The sequence below is a fragment of the Dipodomys spectabilis genome, unplaced genomic scaffold (assembly GCF_019054845.1).
Source record: "Dipodomys spectabilis isolate Male_0828 unplaced genomic scaffold, ASM1905484v1 ptg000197l, whole genome shotgun sequence".
Lineage (NCBI taxonomy): Eukaryota > Metazoa > Chordata > Mammalia > Rodentia > Heteromyidae > Dipodomys > Dipodomys spectabilis.
The window spans coordinates 16,339,484-16,353,954 of NW_024870874.1; positions in this window are offsets into that span (position 1 = coordinate 16,339,484).

Genomic DNA, 14,471 nt, shown 5'->3' on the forward strand with positions numbered 1-14,471 from the left:
TCAAGGGACCACAGTGAAGAGCTCTGGCCCTTGGAGCCATCATGGAAACTCGAGGCACTTGGGCCAAGGCTGGGCAAGGAAGCAAGTGTCTCTGATCAAGGCCAGATGGATCACAAATTCTACAGTCCTTCCTCTGCACTCTCTTCTCTGCCCTGGGACCTCTGGGGGAGCAGGAAGCTCAAAGTTGGTGGAAAGGTACCTTTTTCCAAGTTCACTCAGAGGACACTGGATGGTGGACCTGAGCTTCCTCATTCTGATGAGACTCTTAGCTGTTGAGAAAGAATCTTTCCATACTCCATCTTGTTTGCATATCAGGATAACCCACTGGTCAGGTGCACAAATGGGGGGAGATGTACAATTTATACAGGCCACACTGCTACTAAGGGCAAAGTTAAGGCTGGAACCTACTTCCTTGACTGCTTCTACTTTGTGTTCCCTAGGCGATTCAGCTGCCACCCACTGTCTTGCTGGGGATTAGAGGTCTCTTCAGCCCCAGTCTTCTACCAGGGGCTACAACAGATCATGCAGGCTATGAGCTAATACCAACTGGGTAGAGCTAAGCCAAACTTACAGAACTGTTTCCTTTGGTGTGTGTGCTGGTACTAGAACTTGAGCTCAGGGCCTGGGTGCTGTCCCAGAGATTTTTCTACTCAAGGCTGGCACTCTACCACTTGAGCCACAGCTCTACTTCTGGCTTTTTGCTGGCTCATTATAGATAAGCGTTACAGACTTTCCTGCCTGTGCCAGCTTTGAACCACAATCTTCGGATCTCAGCCTCCTGACTAGCTAGGATTCCATGTGTAAGCCACCTGCCCCTGGCCAAGGTAGACTTCTTATCCCTCTGGACATCAAAATCCAGGCTGCATGGTCTCAGGCCTCACTTAGCAGCCATTGCTATGTGACAGAGAGAGGCGAACAGAGATCTGGATATCAGTGCTTTGGGGCTCCACTACTCCTGGGGGTGGGGGTGGGGTGGGCACTGTGATCTGTATTCATTTCCAAACTCCTGACAATCACCAGATGGGTTTCACTTCATTTATTAGCTGCTCCCAAAGCGCTCTGAGGAGCTCACAGCAACAGCCATGGGAAAAGAGCTGTTCCCCAAAAAGGATCAGCAATGCCTTCCCTCCAAACCCCAAGCTCCAATGTTCTGAGCCATTGGAGTGGTGGTGACCAAACGTGATTTTTTTTTTTTTTTTTGGTCGGTCATGGGGCTTGAACTCTGGGCCTGGGCACTGTCCCTCAGCTCTTCAGCTCAAGGCTAGCGCTCTACCACTTGAGCCACAGTGCCACTTCAGGTTTTTCTGGTGGTTTATCGGAGATAAGAGTTTCAAGGCCTTTCCTGCCCAGGCTGGCTTTGAACTGAGATCCTCAGATCTCAGACTCCTGAGTAGCTAGGATTACAGGCATGAGCCACTGGCGCCTGGCACTAAACATGATTTTACACACTGGACCTCAGGGCACAGTGACCCCTCACAATACAGCAAGAGGAGACGTTCCACGGCTTTCACAGCTCACATCCAGGAAGCATGAGGGGACCAGGTGTTGGACAGAGGCCAGATCTAAGCCAGACCTTTTTTCTTTCTTTTTCTTTCTTCTTCTTCTTCTTCTTCTTCTTCAGGGCTTGAACTTTGGGCCTGGGAACTGTTCCTGAGCTCTTCAGCTCAAGGCAAGCACTCTACCACTTGAGCCACAGTGCCACTTCTGGTTTTCTGATAGGTAATTGGAGATAAGAGTCTCACAGACTTTCCTGCCTGGGCTGGCTTTGAACCATGATTCCTAGATCTCAGCCTCCTGAGTAGCTAGGTTTATCAGTGTGAGCCACCAGTGCTGGCAGATTTTTTTGGTGGGGAGGGGGAGGGCAGTCGTGGGGCTTGAACTCTGGGCCTGGGCGCTGTCCCTAAGCTCTTCAGCTCAAAATGAGTGTTCTACCACTCAAGCCATGGTGCACTGCCAGCTTTTTCTGCTTATGTGGTGCTGAGGAATCGAACCCAGGGCCTCATGCATGCAAGACAAGCGCTCTACAACTAAGCCACTTTCCCAGCCCAACCGGCAGATCTTTTGTCTTGAAAGACACTAGCCCCACCAAAGATGCCCAGTGAGTGGAGTGGGTGGGACATTTTAGTCAGCTGGTTTGGCACCTAAGAATTGCCATAGGTCCTGTGTGGCCCTTCCCTCTGGTCCACAGCCCCATAGCCTGGGCCATTGTGACCCGTCCAGACTGGAAGGAAGGGTGGGAACCAGGGCTCAGCCCAGGAGCCATTGCCCATCTGGGTCTTCCCAGAAGCACTGGCTGGGTAAGGATGATACTGGAGCATGCCAGGAGTCTATTTGCTTGCTCTCTTTCATTCATAGCCTGTCCAGGTGCGGGGGACAGGGGAAGGCACTTTTAGGGGGGACAGGCTGACTAGTGAAAGGCCACTTGAGGTGCGGTTCAATGAAACTATCTGTGTCCAAGATAGAGTTACTTGTATCAGGTGTGCTGAGACGTTTAATCCATTTTGTAATCAAACAGCATCACTGGGGCCCCTGAGAGCAAGAGATGACCAAGGGTTCCACCCACTTCCCAGGTAGAGGAGTGGAGGTACAGAGGGAGGCATAGAAATGATCCATTTTAGGGCTGGGAAGGTGGCTCAGTGGTAGAGCGCTTGCCTTGCATGCATGGGGACCTGGGTTCAATTCCTCAGCACCACATAAGCAAAAAAAAAGCTGGAAGTGGTGCTGTGGCTCAAGTGGTAGAGCACTAGCCTTGAGCTGAAGAGTTGAGGGACAGCGCCCAGGCCCAGAGTTCAGGCCCCACAACCGACAAAAAAGAAAAGAAATGATCCATTCTATTGGTTCCATTTTCACATGAGTACATTGAGTACTATAATTGCATGCAGTGGCGTTGGAGGTAGCACCCAGGATCTCATATGTGCTAGGCAAGTGCTCTGCCATTGAGCTACATTCCACCTCTGATGATTTGCTTTAGTAGATGAGTGTCTCAAGGCCCCGAGAGACCATTCTGGCCACTTTTGTGGTCACTGGCCAGAACACATTTCTGCCCTTCGGGGGCTAAGCATTTTCTACATAGCAATGTTCCTTCTCCATTGTCTCTTTGAGGTATAACACACCAGATGACCAGCGTAGGCCTCGCTGTCTGTCCTGGACAGTCCTTGCTCAGTCTTCCTTCATGCACACTGCTGCCTGGTGACAGAAATAACTACTGTGAGGATTCAAACTCATCTCAAGGGCCAGCCTTGGGAAGGGCCCTCCCCCCTCCCTGCTCTCCGGCCCCTACACACTAAGTAAGGAGAGGAAGAGTAGGCCTGGTCTGTTCCCAGAGAGAAAACAACCCTATAGGCCCTCCAACCCGGACTGTGAGCCCTGCTCTATCTGGGAGCCATACAGAGGTAGGGGAAGGGAGACACTTGTCCTAAAGGGACCAGGGCTGTCCAGGATCAGCGTGTCCATGGCTGGGATACCAGTTTCCGCCCATCTGTAGCAAGGCTGGCTGGGGCAACAGGAAGGCCTCCCACACCTGTGCCACCCAGGGGCCCCGGCTGGGCAGCAGATGGCCTCTCAGTTCCTTTGCACCTAGAAAGGGGTGAAGGCCTCGTACTGTTGGAATGGACCCAGGAAACTGGATCTTTGCAGGCTTTCTGGTGAGTGTTAAACAAGTTACCTCACTTCTCTTAGCCTCAGTTTCTTTTTTTTTTTTTTTTTGTTGGTTGTGGGGCTTGAACTCTGGGCCTGGGCGCTGTCCCTCAGCTCTTCAGCTCAAGGCGAGCGCTCTACCACTTGAGCTACAGCGCCACTTCCGGTTTTCTGGTGGTTTATTGGAGATAGGAGTCTCAAGGCCTCTCCTGCCCGGGCTGGCTTTGAACCGCGATCCTCAGATCTCAGCCTCCTGAGTAGCTAGGATTACAGGCGTGAGCCACCGACGCCCGGCTTTAGCCTCAGTTTCTGCATCTGCAGGATGGGGTTAAACATCTCTCCCTCATGGGAATGTTAGGCTTTTAGACAGGCACAGAAATAGGAGCCCCTTATGGCTCATGTCGGTCTTGGGAGCTGAACTCTGGGCCTGGGCACCATCCTTCAGCTCAAGGCTAGCGATATACCACTAGAACCACAGCACCACTTCCAGGTTTTTTCTTCTTATGTGGTGCTGAGGAATCAAACCCAGGGCCTCATGCATGCAAGGCAAACAGTCTACCACTGAACCAACTTCCCAGCCCTAGTCCAGATCTTATTACAAGGCAATTCATGGAGGCGAGGGATCCCAGGGAGACATCTGCCTGCCAATCTCCAGGATCAGCATACCCACTCCAACCACTGGAAGCCTCTCATGTGAGGACCCAATTTGCACTCAGTTGGGCTGGTACATTCCTGCCTCCTAAGTGCTGGGATTACAGGCACATGTTACCACATCCAGTTTACTTGGAGATCTTAGAACAACAAGCTGAGCAGGGTGCTTGGTGACTCACATCTGGTCTGTAATCCTAGCAACTCAGAAGGCAGAGATCTGAGGATTGTAGTTTGAAGCCAGCCTAAGGCAGGAAAATCCATGATACTCAACTACAAAAAGCCAGGAAGTGGAGCTGTGTGGCTCAAGTGGTAGAGCACTAGTCTTGTCCCTGAGTTCAAGACCCAGGACTGGCACAAATAACAAAACAAAAGGAAAAAAACAGCCAGGCACTGGTGGCTCATGCCTGTACTCAGGAGGCTGAGATCTAAGGATTGTGGTTTGAAGCCAGCCTGGGCAGAAAAGTCCACGAGGCTCTTATCTCCAATTAACCACCAGGAAACTAGAAGTGGTGCTGTGGATCAGTGGTAGAGCACTATCCTTGAGCAAAAGAGCTCTGGGACAATGCCCAGGCCCTGAGTTCAAGCTCCACAACTAACCAAAAAGAAGGAAGGAAGGAAGGAAGGAAGGAAGGAAGGGAGGGAGGGAGGGAGGGAGGGAGGGAAAAGAAAAGAAAAGAAATAAAAATAGGCTGACCTCACAAGCTTGGTAGTCTTACATCTTTAATCCTAGCTACTTAGGAGACCCAGATGGGAAGGATCCTGACTTGAGCCCAGCCTGGGTGAAAAGCTCATGAGACCCCATTTTAACCAGGAAAAGCTGCCTGCAATGGTATGTATGCCTGTCATTCGAGCTACTTTGATTTTGTTCTTTTGTTTTTTGTGCCAGTCCTGGGGCTTGAACCCAGGGCCTGGGCATTGTCTCTGAGCTTTTTTATTCAAGGCTAGCACTCTACCACTTTGAGCCACAGTTCCACCTCCAGTTTTCTGGTAGTTAATTGGAAATAAGAGTCTCACAGACTTTCCTGCCTGGGCTGGCATTGAACTGTGATCCTCAGAGCTCAGTTTCCTGAGTAGCTAAGATGACAGGACTGAGCCACTAGCATCCAGCTCCAGCTACTTTGGGAAGGTCACCATCCAGGCCCACTTGAGCCAAATGGGAAACCCTATTTGACAAACACTTAAAGGGCTGAGGATATGGCTTAAGTGGTAGAGCACTTGTGTACCAAGTGCAGGGCCCTGAGTTCAAAAACTAACACTGAAGGAGGAAGGGAGGGACGGAGGGAGGGAAGCAGAGAAAGGAGGGAATTTTTAAACTTGTTTTTTTTGTGTGGAGTCTTAGGGCTTGAATTCAGGGGTTTGAGCTCACTGTTTGTTTCCTCAGCTGGTGTTTAATCACTTTAGCTATGCCTCCAGCCCAGCTTTTTGCTGATTATTTTAGAGATGTCCAGGATGTGTTTGATCCTCTGCATGTCAGCCTCCTGAAAACCTAGGACAACATGCACAAGCCACTGGTGCTCAGCTAAAGATCTCCTTTGGGAAAAAGCTTCCGAAGCCAAGAGCTCAGTGGCAGAGCACATATTTAGTCTGCTCGAGACTCTGGGCCTAGATGCTGCATGTCAGCCCTTCAGGGCCTATGCAGTTAGGATAACATCCTGCCTCAGAGCCAGGGATCAAGGGGAAGGGGGCTGGTAGAGACTGGAGCCCCCTACTCCCCAGAAACCTGAGGAGCCTGAATTCAGCCCCTAGAAGCACAGCCAGCAGGGACAGCCCCCCTCCTCCCCCCCTCCAACCCCACCCTCCCCATCCCCAGCCCAGGGTCCCCAGGAAGCAGCAGAAGTGGATGTGGAGGTGGGGCCTGGAGGCCCAAGGCGGTAGCAGATACTTGCAGCAATTGCTGTCATACAGGACTTCCTGCTGTGTGCAATCTGCTGCTGCAGGCAGGGACTGGCAGAGCTGCCTACAGGGTGTGGTGGGTGAGGCCCCTCATTCTGAATCCCATCAACCCACACCAGCCAAGGCCGGCAGAGGAAGAGGCTTGGAGAAGCCTGTCGTCTACCGAGGGAGCCCTGCGTGGGCAGCAGAGCTGACTGTTCAGCGGCTGGGTTATCTTTGTTTACCACCCAGAGGACATCCAGCCAGCCGCATGCAGGTATTAACTGTGCCCACCTGCTCCACACATTAATTTGCTCTGCCAGAGTTCCAGCCAATGGCGCCAGCAATAAAGGAAATTGCTTTTGAAGTTGACAGAGGCTGACAGGCCTGTCTCCTCCAGGTGCAGCTGGGTGCCTGCCCATCCACCTGGCCCCCAAAGCAGAGGGTGTGTAGCTGTCGCTGGGGATCTGGGAAGGGGTCTCCCACACCATTGTGGTTCCATATGCCAGATTCTGAGCAGGGCCTCTTGGCGACAGAATGCGGAAACCTTTGGGTAATGACCCCTGACTCTCCAAGTCTAAGATGGCTCTAGCCTGGGCCTCCATGGGGAGGACCCACTGCCAGAGCTGATTCCCTCTTCCCTCTAGGGATTGCTATTGACCCTGCTTTGGCCACGTGAATAAACTGGGCCTCTTTACCCTAGCCCAAGATGGACTAGAAGGTCCTTCTCCTTCCCCTTCCCCTTTCCCCTTCCTCTTCCCCTTTCCCTTTCCCTTCCTCTTTCCCCTTCCCTTTCCCTCCTCACCCCTCCCCTTCCTCCTCTTTCTTCCTTTTCTTCCTCTTCTTTCTGTGGCACTGGGTTCATACCCAGGGTGTGCTATCCCACTGAGCTACATCCCCATCCTAGACTAGACCTTTCAAATCGCCTTTGTGACACCCCAGAAGATAAAATGGCACCACCCAGAAGCAGGACTATCTGCTCCCACCTTCTCTGTCCCCTGAAGTGCTGGGCCATCGATGGTGGTTCTCAGGGTCCTTACCTGGTGTTTTCACTGAAAGTTTGGTATAGTGGGTTGAATGGTGAACTCCCAAAAGGACAGCCACAAAGAGACAGCTCTGGGAGGAGCCAAGATGGTGGAGAAGAAGCAAATGTCAGCAGCATGGAAGTGAAGCAACCTGTGATTGTTAACTGCTTTGGAAAAAGGATCATTGCAGATGTGATCCATCAGAGGGCTTGGGGATGACCTTATCCTGGATTATCCAGGTGAGCCCTAAATCCTACCACAAATGTCCAGATAAGAGACAGACTGGGCAGAGAAGGAGACACAAAAGCAAGAGGAGGGAGTGACCATCAGAAGCCAAGAACACTCAGGATTGCCCAGAGTGAAGATAAGGGGAGGGAGGGATGCTCTGGCAGAGTCAGCTGTGACCCTGGTCCACAACTTGATTAGGGACAACTGGCCCCCAGAAGTGAGGGGGGAATAAGTTCCTATTGTTTTCAATCCTCAGTCATGGTCACCTGTCACAGTGACATCAGTCGATGTTTTGAGGTTCCATCCCTACCCCCAATTCCACTCCCTCCCTCCACAGTTGCAGGCCAAATCTGTCTTTCCAAACAGAGCTCCACAGTGAGGCTTGACTCTATTCCCAGTGGCTCCTGACCCAGGGTGGTCTTTTGTCTTTTTGGTCTTTGTCCTCTTGCTTGTATGGAGCTCCTAAAACCTTTGGAATTTCCTAAGCTGTAAGGGGTGACTTTTGTTATTCATAATGAGCCTTTCCCAGAGCTCCTGTATTTATGCTAATGAGTGACCAGGTGGGACCCCTCCTTAAACTCTCTGGATGGGGCCGGTCACCAGATTGGCCCAGTGATTAGATTGCCTCCACACTCTTGGGGGAGATGCTGGAGATCTTTAAACCTTGTAAAAATGTCAGTAGCCCAGGCTTGTAATCCTAGCTGCTCAGCAGGCTGAGATCTGGGGTTCAGTTCAAGGCAAGTAAGTTCATGAGATTCTTATTTACAACTACATAACCACTCCCAAATTAAAAAAAAAAAAACAAAAAAACACAAAAAATAGAAGTGGAGTTGTGGCTCCAGTGGTAGAGTGCTAAGAGACAATAAGGTCCTGAGTTCAAGCCTCAGTATTGGTACACACATAAAAAATCAAAACAGCCAGGCGCCGGTGGCTCATGCCTGTAATCCTAGCTACTCAGGAGGCTGAGATCTGAGGATCATGGTTCAAAGCCAGCCCTGGCAGGAAAGTCCGTGAGACTCTTTTTTTTTTTTTTTTTGAGTCTGATCATGGGGCCTGAACTCTGGGCCTGGGCTCTGTCCCTCAGCTCTTCAGCTCAAGGCTAGCGCTCTACCACTTGAGCCACAGCACCATTTCTGGCTTTTTTCTTTTTGCTTATGTGGTGCTGAGGAATCAAACCCAGGGCCTCATGCATGCAAGGCAAGCCCTCTACCACTGAGCCACCTTCCCAGCCCTCCGTGAGACTCTTGTCTCCAATAAACCACTAGAAAACCAGAGGTGGTGCTGTGACTCAAGCGGTAGAGCGCTTGTCTTGAGCTGAAGAGCGCAGGGACAGCGCCCAAGCCCAGAGTTCAAGCCCCACAATCAACAACAACAACAACAAAAATATCAAAACATGCTCTTCTGTATAAGTATAATACAAATATTAAAGTTAGGAAGTTAGTATCAATGTTTATCAAATCCTCCATGAATTTTACCAATTATCCTAATACTGTATTGTAAACTGTGTACCCAGGGCTCACGCCTTTAGTCCTAGCTACTCAGGATGCTGAGATCTGAGGATCATGGTTCAAAGCCAGCCTGGGCAGGAAAGTCCGTGAGACTCTTCAATAAACCACTAGAAAACCAGAAGTGGCTCTATGACTCAAGTGGTAGAGCGCTAGCCTGAGCTGAAGAGCGCGGGGATAACAAAAAAGCCAGACTGGAGGTATGACTCATGTGGTAGAATACTAACTGTGAGCTAGTAAGGTGAGTGAGAGCATGAGGCCAGAGTTTAAATTCCAGTGCTGGCAAAACAACGCCAATACTGTCCTTTGTAACAAAGGATCTAGTCAGCACTGGTGCATCGTGTTTACTCTTGGAGTCTCCTTAGCGCCCGTTGATCTAAACTGTTCTTTTGACCTTCAGATGTAGACTCCTGTGGAACTTACAGGCCAGCTACTTACCGGTGGTGCTCATGGTGGGTTTGTCTGATGTTTTCCTTGAGATTAGGTTCCTCTGGGTGTGCATCTTCTGCCATGCCATGTTTTCATGGCATCTTATCAGGGAGTGCGCGCTTTCCTGTGTCCCATGCCTGGTAGCAGTCACTGGTCTGTGGACAAGATGGTGTCTGGCAGGAGGAAGGGACTCCTCACTCTTTGTTAATGACACATTTTGTGTCTGTGTGTCATTAACATGTTTTGAGACTATGTAAAGATCCTGCTTCTCATCCAACACTCAATTTATTTGCTTGTTTGTTTGTTTAGTTTTACAGTGTTGGAGCTCAGACTTCCAGCTTTCCACATTAGGCAAGTCATTTATAGATGAGCTACATTTTTTGGGGGGGGGGTGTCGGTCGTGGGGCTTGAACTCTGAGCTTGGGCGCTGTCCCTCAGCTCTTCAGTTCAAGGTGAGCGCTCTACAACATGAGCCACAGCGCCACTTCCAGTTTTCTGAGTGGTTTATTGGAGATAAGAGTCTCACAGATTTTTCCTACCCAGGCTGGCTTTGAACCTCGATCCTCAGACCTCAGCCTTCTCAGTAGCTAGGATTACAGGCGTGAGCCACAGGCACCCAGCTGAGCTACATTCTTTTTTTTTAGCCATAATTTATTTGTTTATAGCAGTATAAATTCAGGGATTCAACTTTTATTCAGTGTGTTAATTTCTCTTGTTAATTTCTCCTTCCTTCCTTTCTTCCTTCCTTCCTTTTTTCTTCTTTCTCTCTCTCTCTGTCTTTTTCTTGCCCTCCCTCTGTTCTTTCTTTCTTACATCTTTTTCTGGTGCTTGAACTCAGGGCCTGACCTCTGTCTCTAAACATTTTTGCTCAAGGCTAGCACTCTACCATTGCAGCCACAAGTCTACTTTCAGCTTTTTTGTTAGTTAAGTGGAGATAAGTATCTCATTGGGGGGGGAGGGGTGCGGAGACTGGGAAGGTGGCTCAGTGGTAGAGCGCTTGCCTTGCATGCCTGAGGCCCTGGGTTCGATTCCTCAGCACCACATAAGCAAAAAGAAAAAAGCTGGAAGTGGCACTGTGGCTCAAGTGGTAGAGCGCTAGCCTTGAGCTGAAGAGCTGAGGGACAGCGCCCAGGCCCAGAGTTCAGGCCCCACGACCGGACCCCCCCCCCCCCCCAAAAAAAGTTTCTCATAGTGGGGCGCCAGCGGCTCATGCCTGTAATCCTAGGTACTCAGGAGGCTGAGATCTGAGGATCACGGTTCAAAGCCAGCCCAAGCAGGAAACTCTGTAAGACTCTTATCTCCAATATACCACCAGAAAACCGGAAGTGGTGATGTGGTTCAAGCAGTAGAGCGCTTGCCTTGAACTGAAGAGTGCAGGGACAGCGTCCAGGCCCAGAGTTCAAGCCCCACAACCGACAAAAAAAAAAAAGTCTCACAGACTTCCCTGCCCCAGCTGGCTTTGAACAGTGATCCTCAGATTCCAACCTCCTGAGTAGCTAGGATTACAGGCATGAGCCTCAGCACCTGGCTCTATTTATTTGTTTTTCCCAGTCCTAAAGCTTGAACTCAGGGCCTGGGCCCTGTCCCCAAGTTTCTTTTGCTCAAGGATAACGCTCTACCACTTGAGCCATAGCATCACTTCAGCTTTTTCTATGTGGTGCTGAGGAATCCACCCCAGGGCTTCATGCATGCTAGGCAAGCACTCTAACACTGAGCCACATTCCGTCATTTATTTATTTATTTGTTTGTTTGTTTGTGTCAGTAATGGGACTTGAACTTTGAGCCTGTGCACTGTCCTTCAACTCTTCAGTTCAAGGCTAGCGCTCTGCCACTTGAGCCACAGCGCCACTTCTGGCTTTTTTTTTTTTTTTTTTTCTGCTTATGTGGTGCTGAGGAATTGAACCCAGGGCCTCAAGCATGCAAGGCAAGCACTCTACCACTGAGCCACCTTCCCAGCCTTTTACTTCCAATTTTCTGGTGGATAATTGGAGATAAAAGTCTCATGGTTGGCTTTGAACTGTGATCCTCAGATCTCAGACTCCTGAATAGCTAGGATTACAGGCCTGATCCACTGGTGCCTGGCTCTCTATTTTTTAATTTAATTTAATTTTATATATTTTTTTTGGGGGGGGGGTCCGGTCGTGGGGCCTAAACTCTGGGCCTGGGCACTGTCCCTCAGCTCTTCAGCTCAAGGCTAGCGCTGTACCACTTGAGCCACAGCGCCACTTCTGGCTTTTTTCTTATGTGGTGCTGAGGAATCGAACCCAGGGCCTCATGCATGCAAGGCAAGAGCTCTACCACTGAGCCACCTTCCCAGCCTGGCTCTCTATTTTTTTTTTTTGGGGGGGGGGGGTCCGGTCGTGGGACCTGAACTCTGGGCCTGGGCGCTGTCCCTCAGCTCTTCAGCTCAAGGATAGCATTCTACCCTGAGCCACAGCGCCACTTCCGGCTTTTTTCTTTTTGAGTATGTGGTGCTGAGGAATCGAACCCAGGGCCTCTGGCATGCATGGCAAGTGCTCTACCACTGAGCCATCTTCCCAGCCCCTGGCTCTCTATTTTTTAAGACAAGGTGTCACTGTATAGCTCTGGTTAGCCTCAAACCCTCACCAACCTTCCTGTTTTAGCTTTCCAGATGTTGGAATTGCAGGCATGTACCACCATGCCCATTGTCTTTTTTTTTTTGGTCGGTCATGGGGCCTGAACTCTGGGCCTGGGCGCTGTCCCTCAGCTCTTCAGCTCAAGGCTAGCGCTCTACCACTTGAGCCACAGCACCACTTTCGGCTTTTTTCTTTTTTCTTATGTGGTGCTGAGGAATCGAACCCAGGGCCTCAGGCATGCAAGGCAAGCGCTCTACCACTGAGCCACCTTCCCAGCCCCCCAATTGTCTTTTTTTGATGTTACCTTACCTTAGATTTGGCTACTGGGAGTCCAATTGTCCCTACATTTCTTTATTTCCTTATTTTTGGCAGGAGATTCCCTAGCCTTATTCATACTTTTCTTGTCCTTGGTCTGGAAGCAGCTATTTCTCTAAGGAGCTGTGGTTCAGTTTGTTGGATAAAAAGTCCCTGAGCATCGGAGTGCTCATTGCTGCTCATGCATCCGCTTGCTTTTAGTGGATATTTGGGCTTTCAGGTCTCTTTCTGAAGAAACCATGGATTCTGGTGTATAGAGGACACACATCCCGTGTGTGTCACATGGGTACTTCTTCAAGAACTTGCCTTAGAGCTTTAGAGAAATCCTCCCACACCTGAATCTGATCAAATACACCAAAAACAGTGCACCACAGACTGGACTACAGGCAGGCCAAAAGACTCGGAGGAACTTTGGAGACAGACTGCCAATTGGGCCTCTCCATATGGGGAAGTGATAAAAGACACAATCAGAGCCTCAGGTTTAGGACATATAAATTCCTGCCTCTTGCATAGAGGAAGGTCACAAATACCTGGCTGTATTCCAAATGTGCTGAGGTCTTTTCCATAAGAAGGATCTGAGAGCCAGGCATCGTGGCCCAGCCCTGTAATCCCAGCTAGGAAGAGTCAGGAAGATTGAAGGTCCCAAATTCAGTCAAAATAAAAAATTCAAATAAACCCACAACAAACAATCCCCAAAGAAAAAAGCAAAAACAGTCTTAGCAAGGAGCCAGGGCTGAGCTGAGGTAATTTCCTGTTCATGGGTATCCCTACCATAACTCTGAAGGCAGGCTTCTGAAACTTAGTAGATAGAATTCTTTTCTTTTTTTCTTTCTTTTTTTTGTCGGTCGTGGGAGCTGAACTCTGGGTCTGGGTGCTGTCCCTCAGTTCTTCAGGTCAAGGCTAGCGCTCTACCACTTGAGCCATTGCACTACTTCTGGCTTTTTCTGCTCATGTGGTACTGAGGAATTGAACCCAGGGCCTCACGCATGTGAGGCAAGCACTCTACCATTGAGCCACCTTCCCAGCCCCAGTAGATAGAATACTTGTAGGAGCTGGGCATCAGTGGCTCACGCCTGTAATCCTAGCTACTCAAGAGGCTGAGCTCTGAAGGTCATGGTTCAAAGCCAGCCCAGACAGAAAAGTCCTTAAGGTTCGTGTGTGTGTGTGTGTGTGTGTGTGTATATGTGTGTGTGTGTGTGTGTGTGTGTGTGTTGGTCATGGGGCTTGAACTCTGGGCTTGGGCGCTGTCCCTGTGCTCTTCAGCTCAAGACGAGTGCTCTACCGCTTGAGCCACAGCGCCACTTCCAGTTTTTTAGTGGTTTTTATTGGAGATAAGAGTCTCACGGACTTTTCTGCCTGGGCTGGCTTTGAACCGTGATCCTCAGATCTCAGCCTCCTGAGTAGCTAAGATTACAGGCGTGAGCCACTGGCACCTGGCCCTTAAGTTTCTTTTTTTTTTTTTTTTTTTTTTTTTTTTTTTTTTTTATAGATGTTACCTAGACAGGAATTTAACATGCATATAGAAATCAAATTTCCACAATTTAAGCTGGATGAGAAGAATCATTCCCTCTTTTTTTTTTTTTTTTTTTAAATTTTATTTTATTTTATTTGAGAACATACAGTACAGAGGGGTTACAATTACATGGGCAGGATAATGCATACATTTCTTACCAAGCATTGCATCCTCCTCCTTTGTTTACCCTTCACCTCCCTTCCCAGCCTCCCCCCTCCCTCCCACCCAATCATACCCCCCCTCCCCCCCCCCCCACCGACATTGTAAAGCTGGTTTTGACATGACATTTTGTACTTTTCATTGTTGCAACAGGTCCACCTGAATCCTTAAACGACTTGTTTGTCCCCGTCTCCTCCACATGTTATACTGACATCAAATATAGTGAAAACAGGGGTTACACTGTGGGGGAGGGACACACAAAGCAACAAAGAAATAATCTTATAAATGCATTAGAAACACATGCATGAAAGAAACAAAAACATTAAAATACATATTTGAGGTTTTGTTTTCCTAACATCACATTATCTGACTTTTTCCGCTTGACTCATACCTATACTAGATATTGCAAATAAGGGAAACCATGTGGCCCTTAAGTTTCTTATTTCCCATAAACTACAAAGAATTCTGCAAAATGGAGCTGTGGCTCAAGTGGTAGAGCACTAGCCTTGAGCAAAAGAAGCTCAGAGACCTGACAGGATCA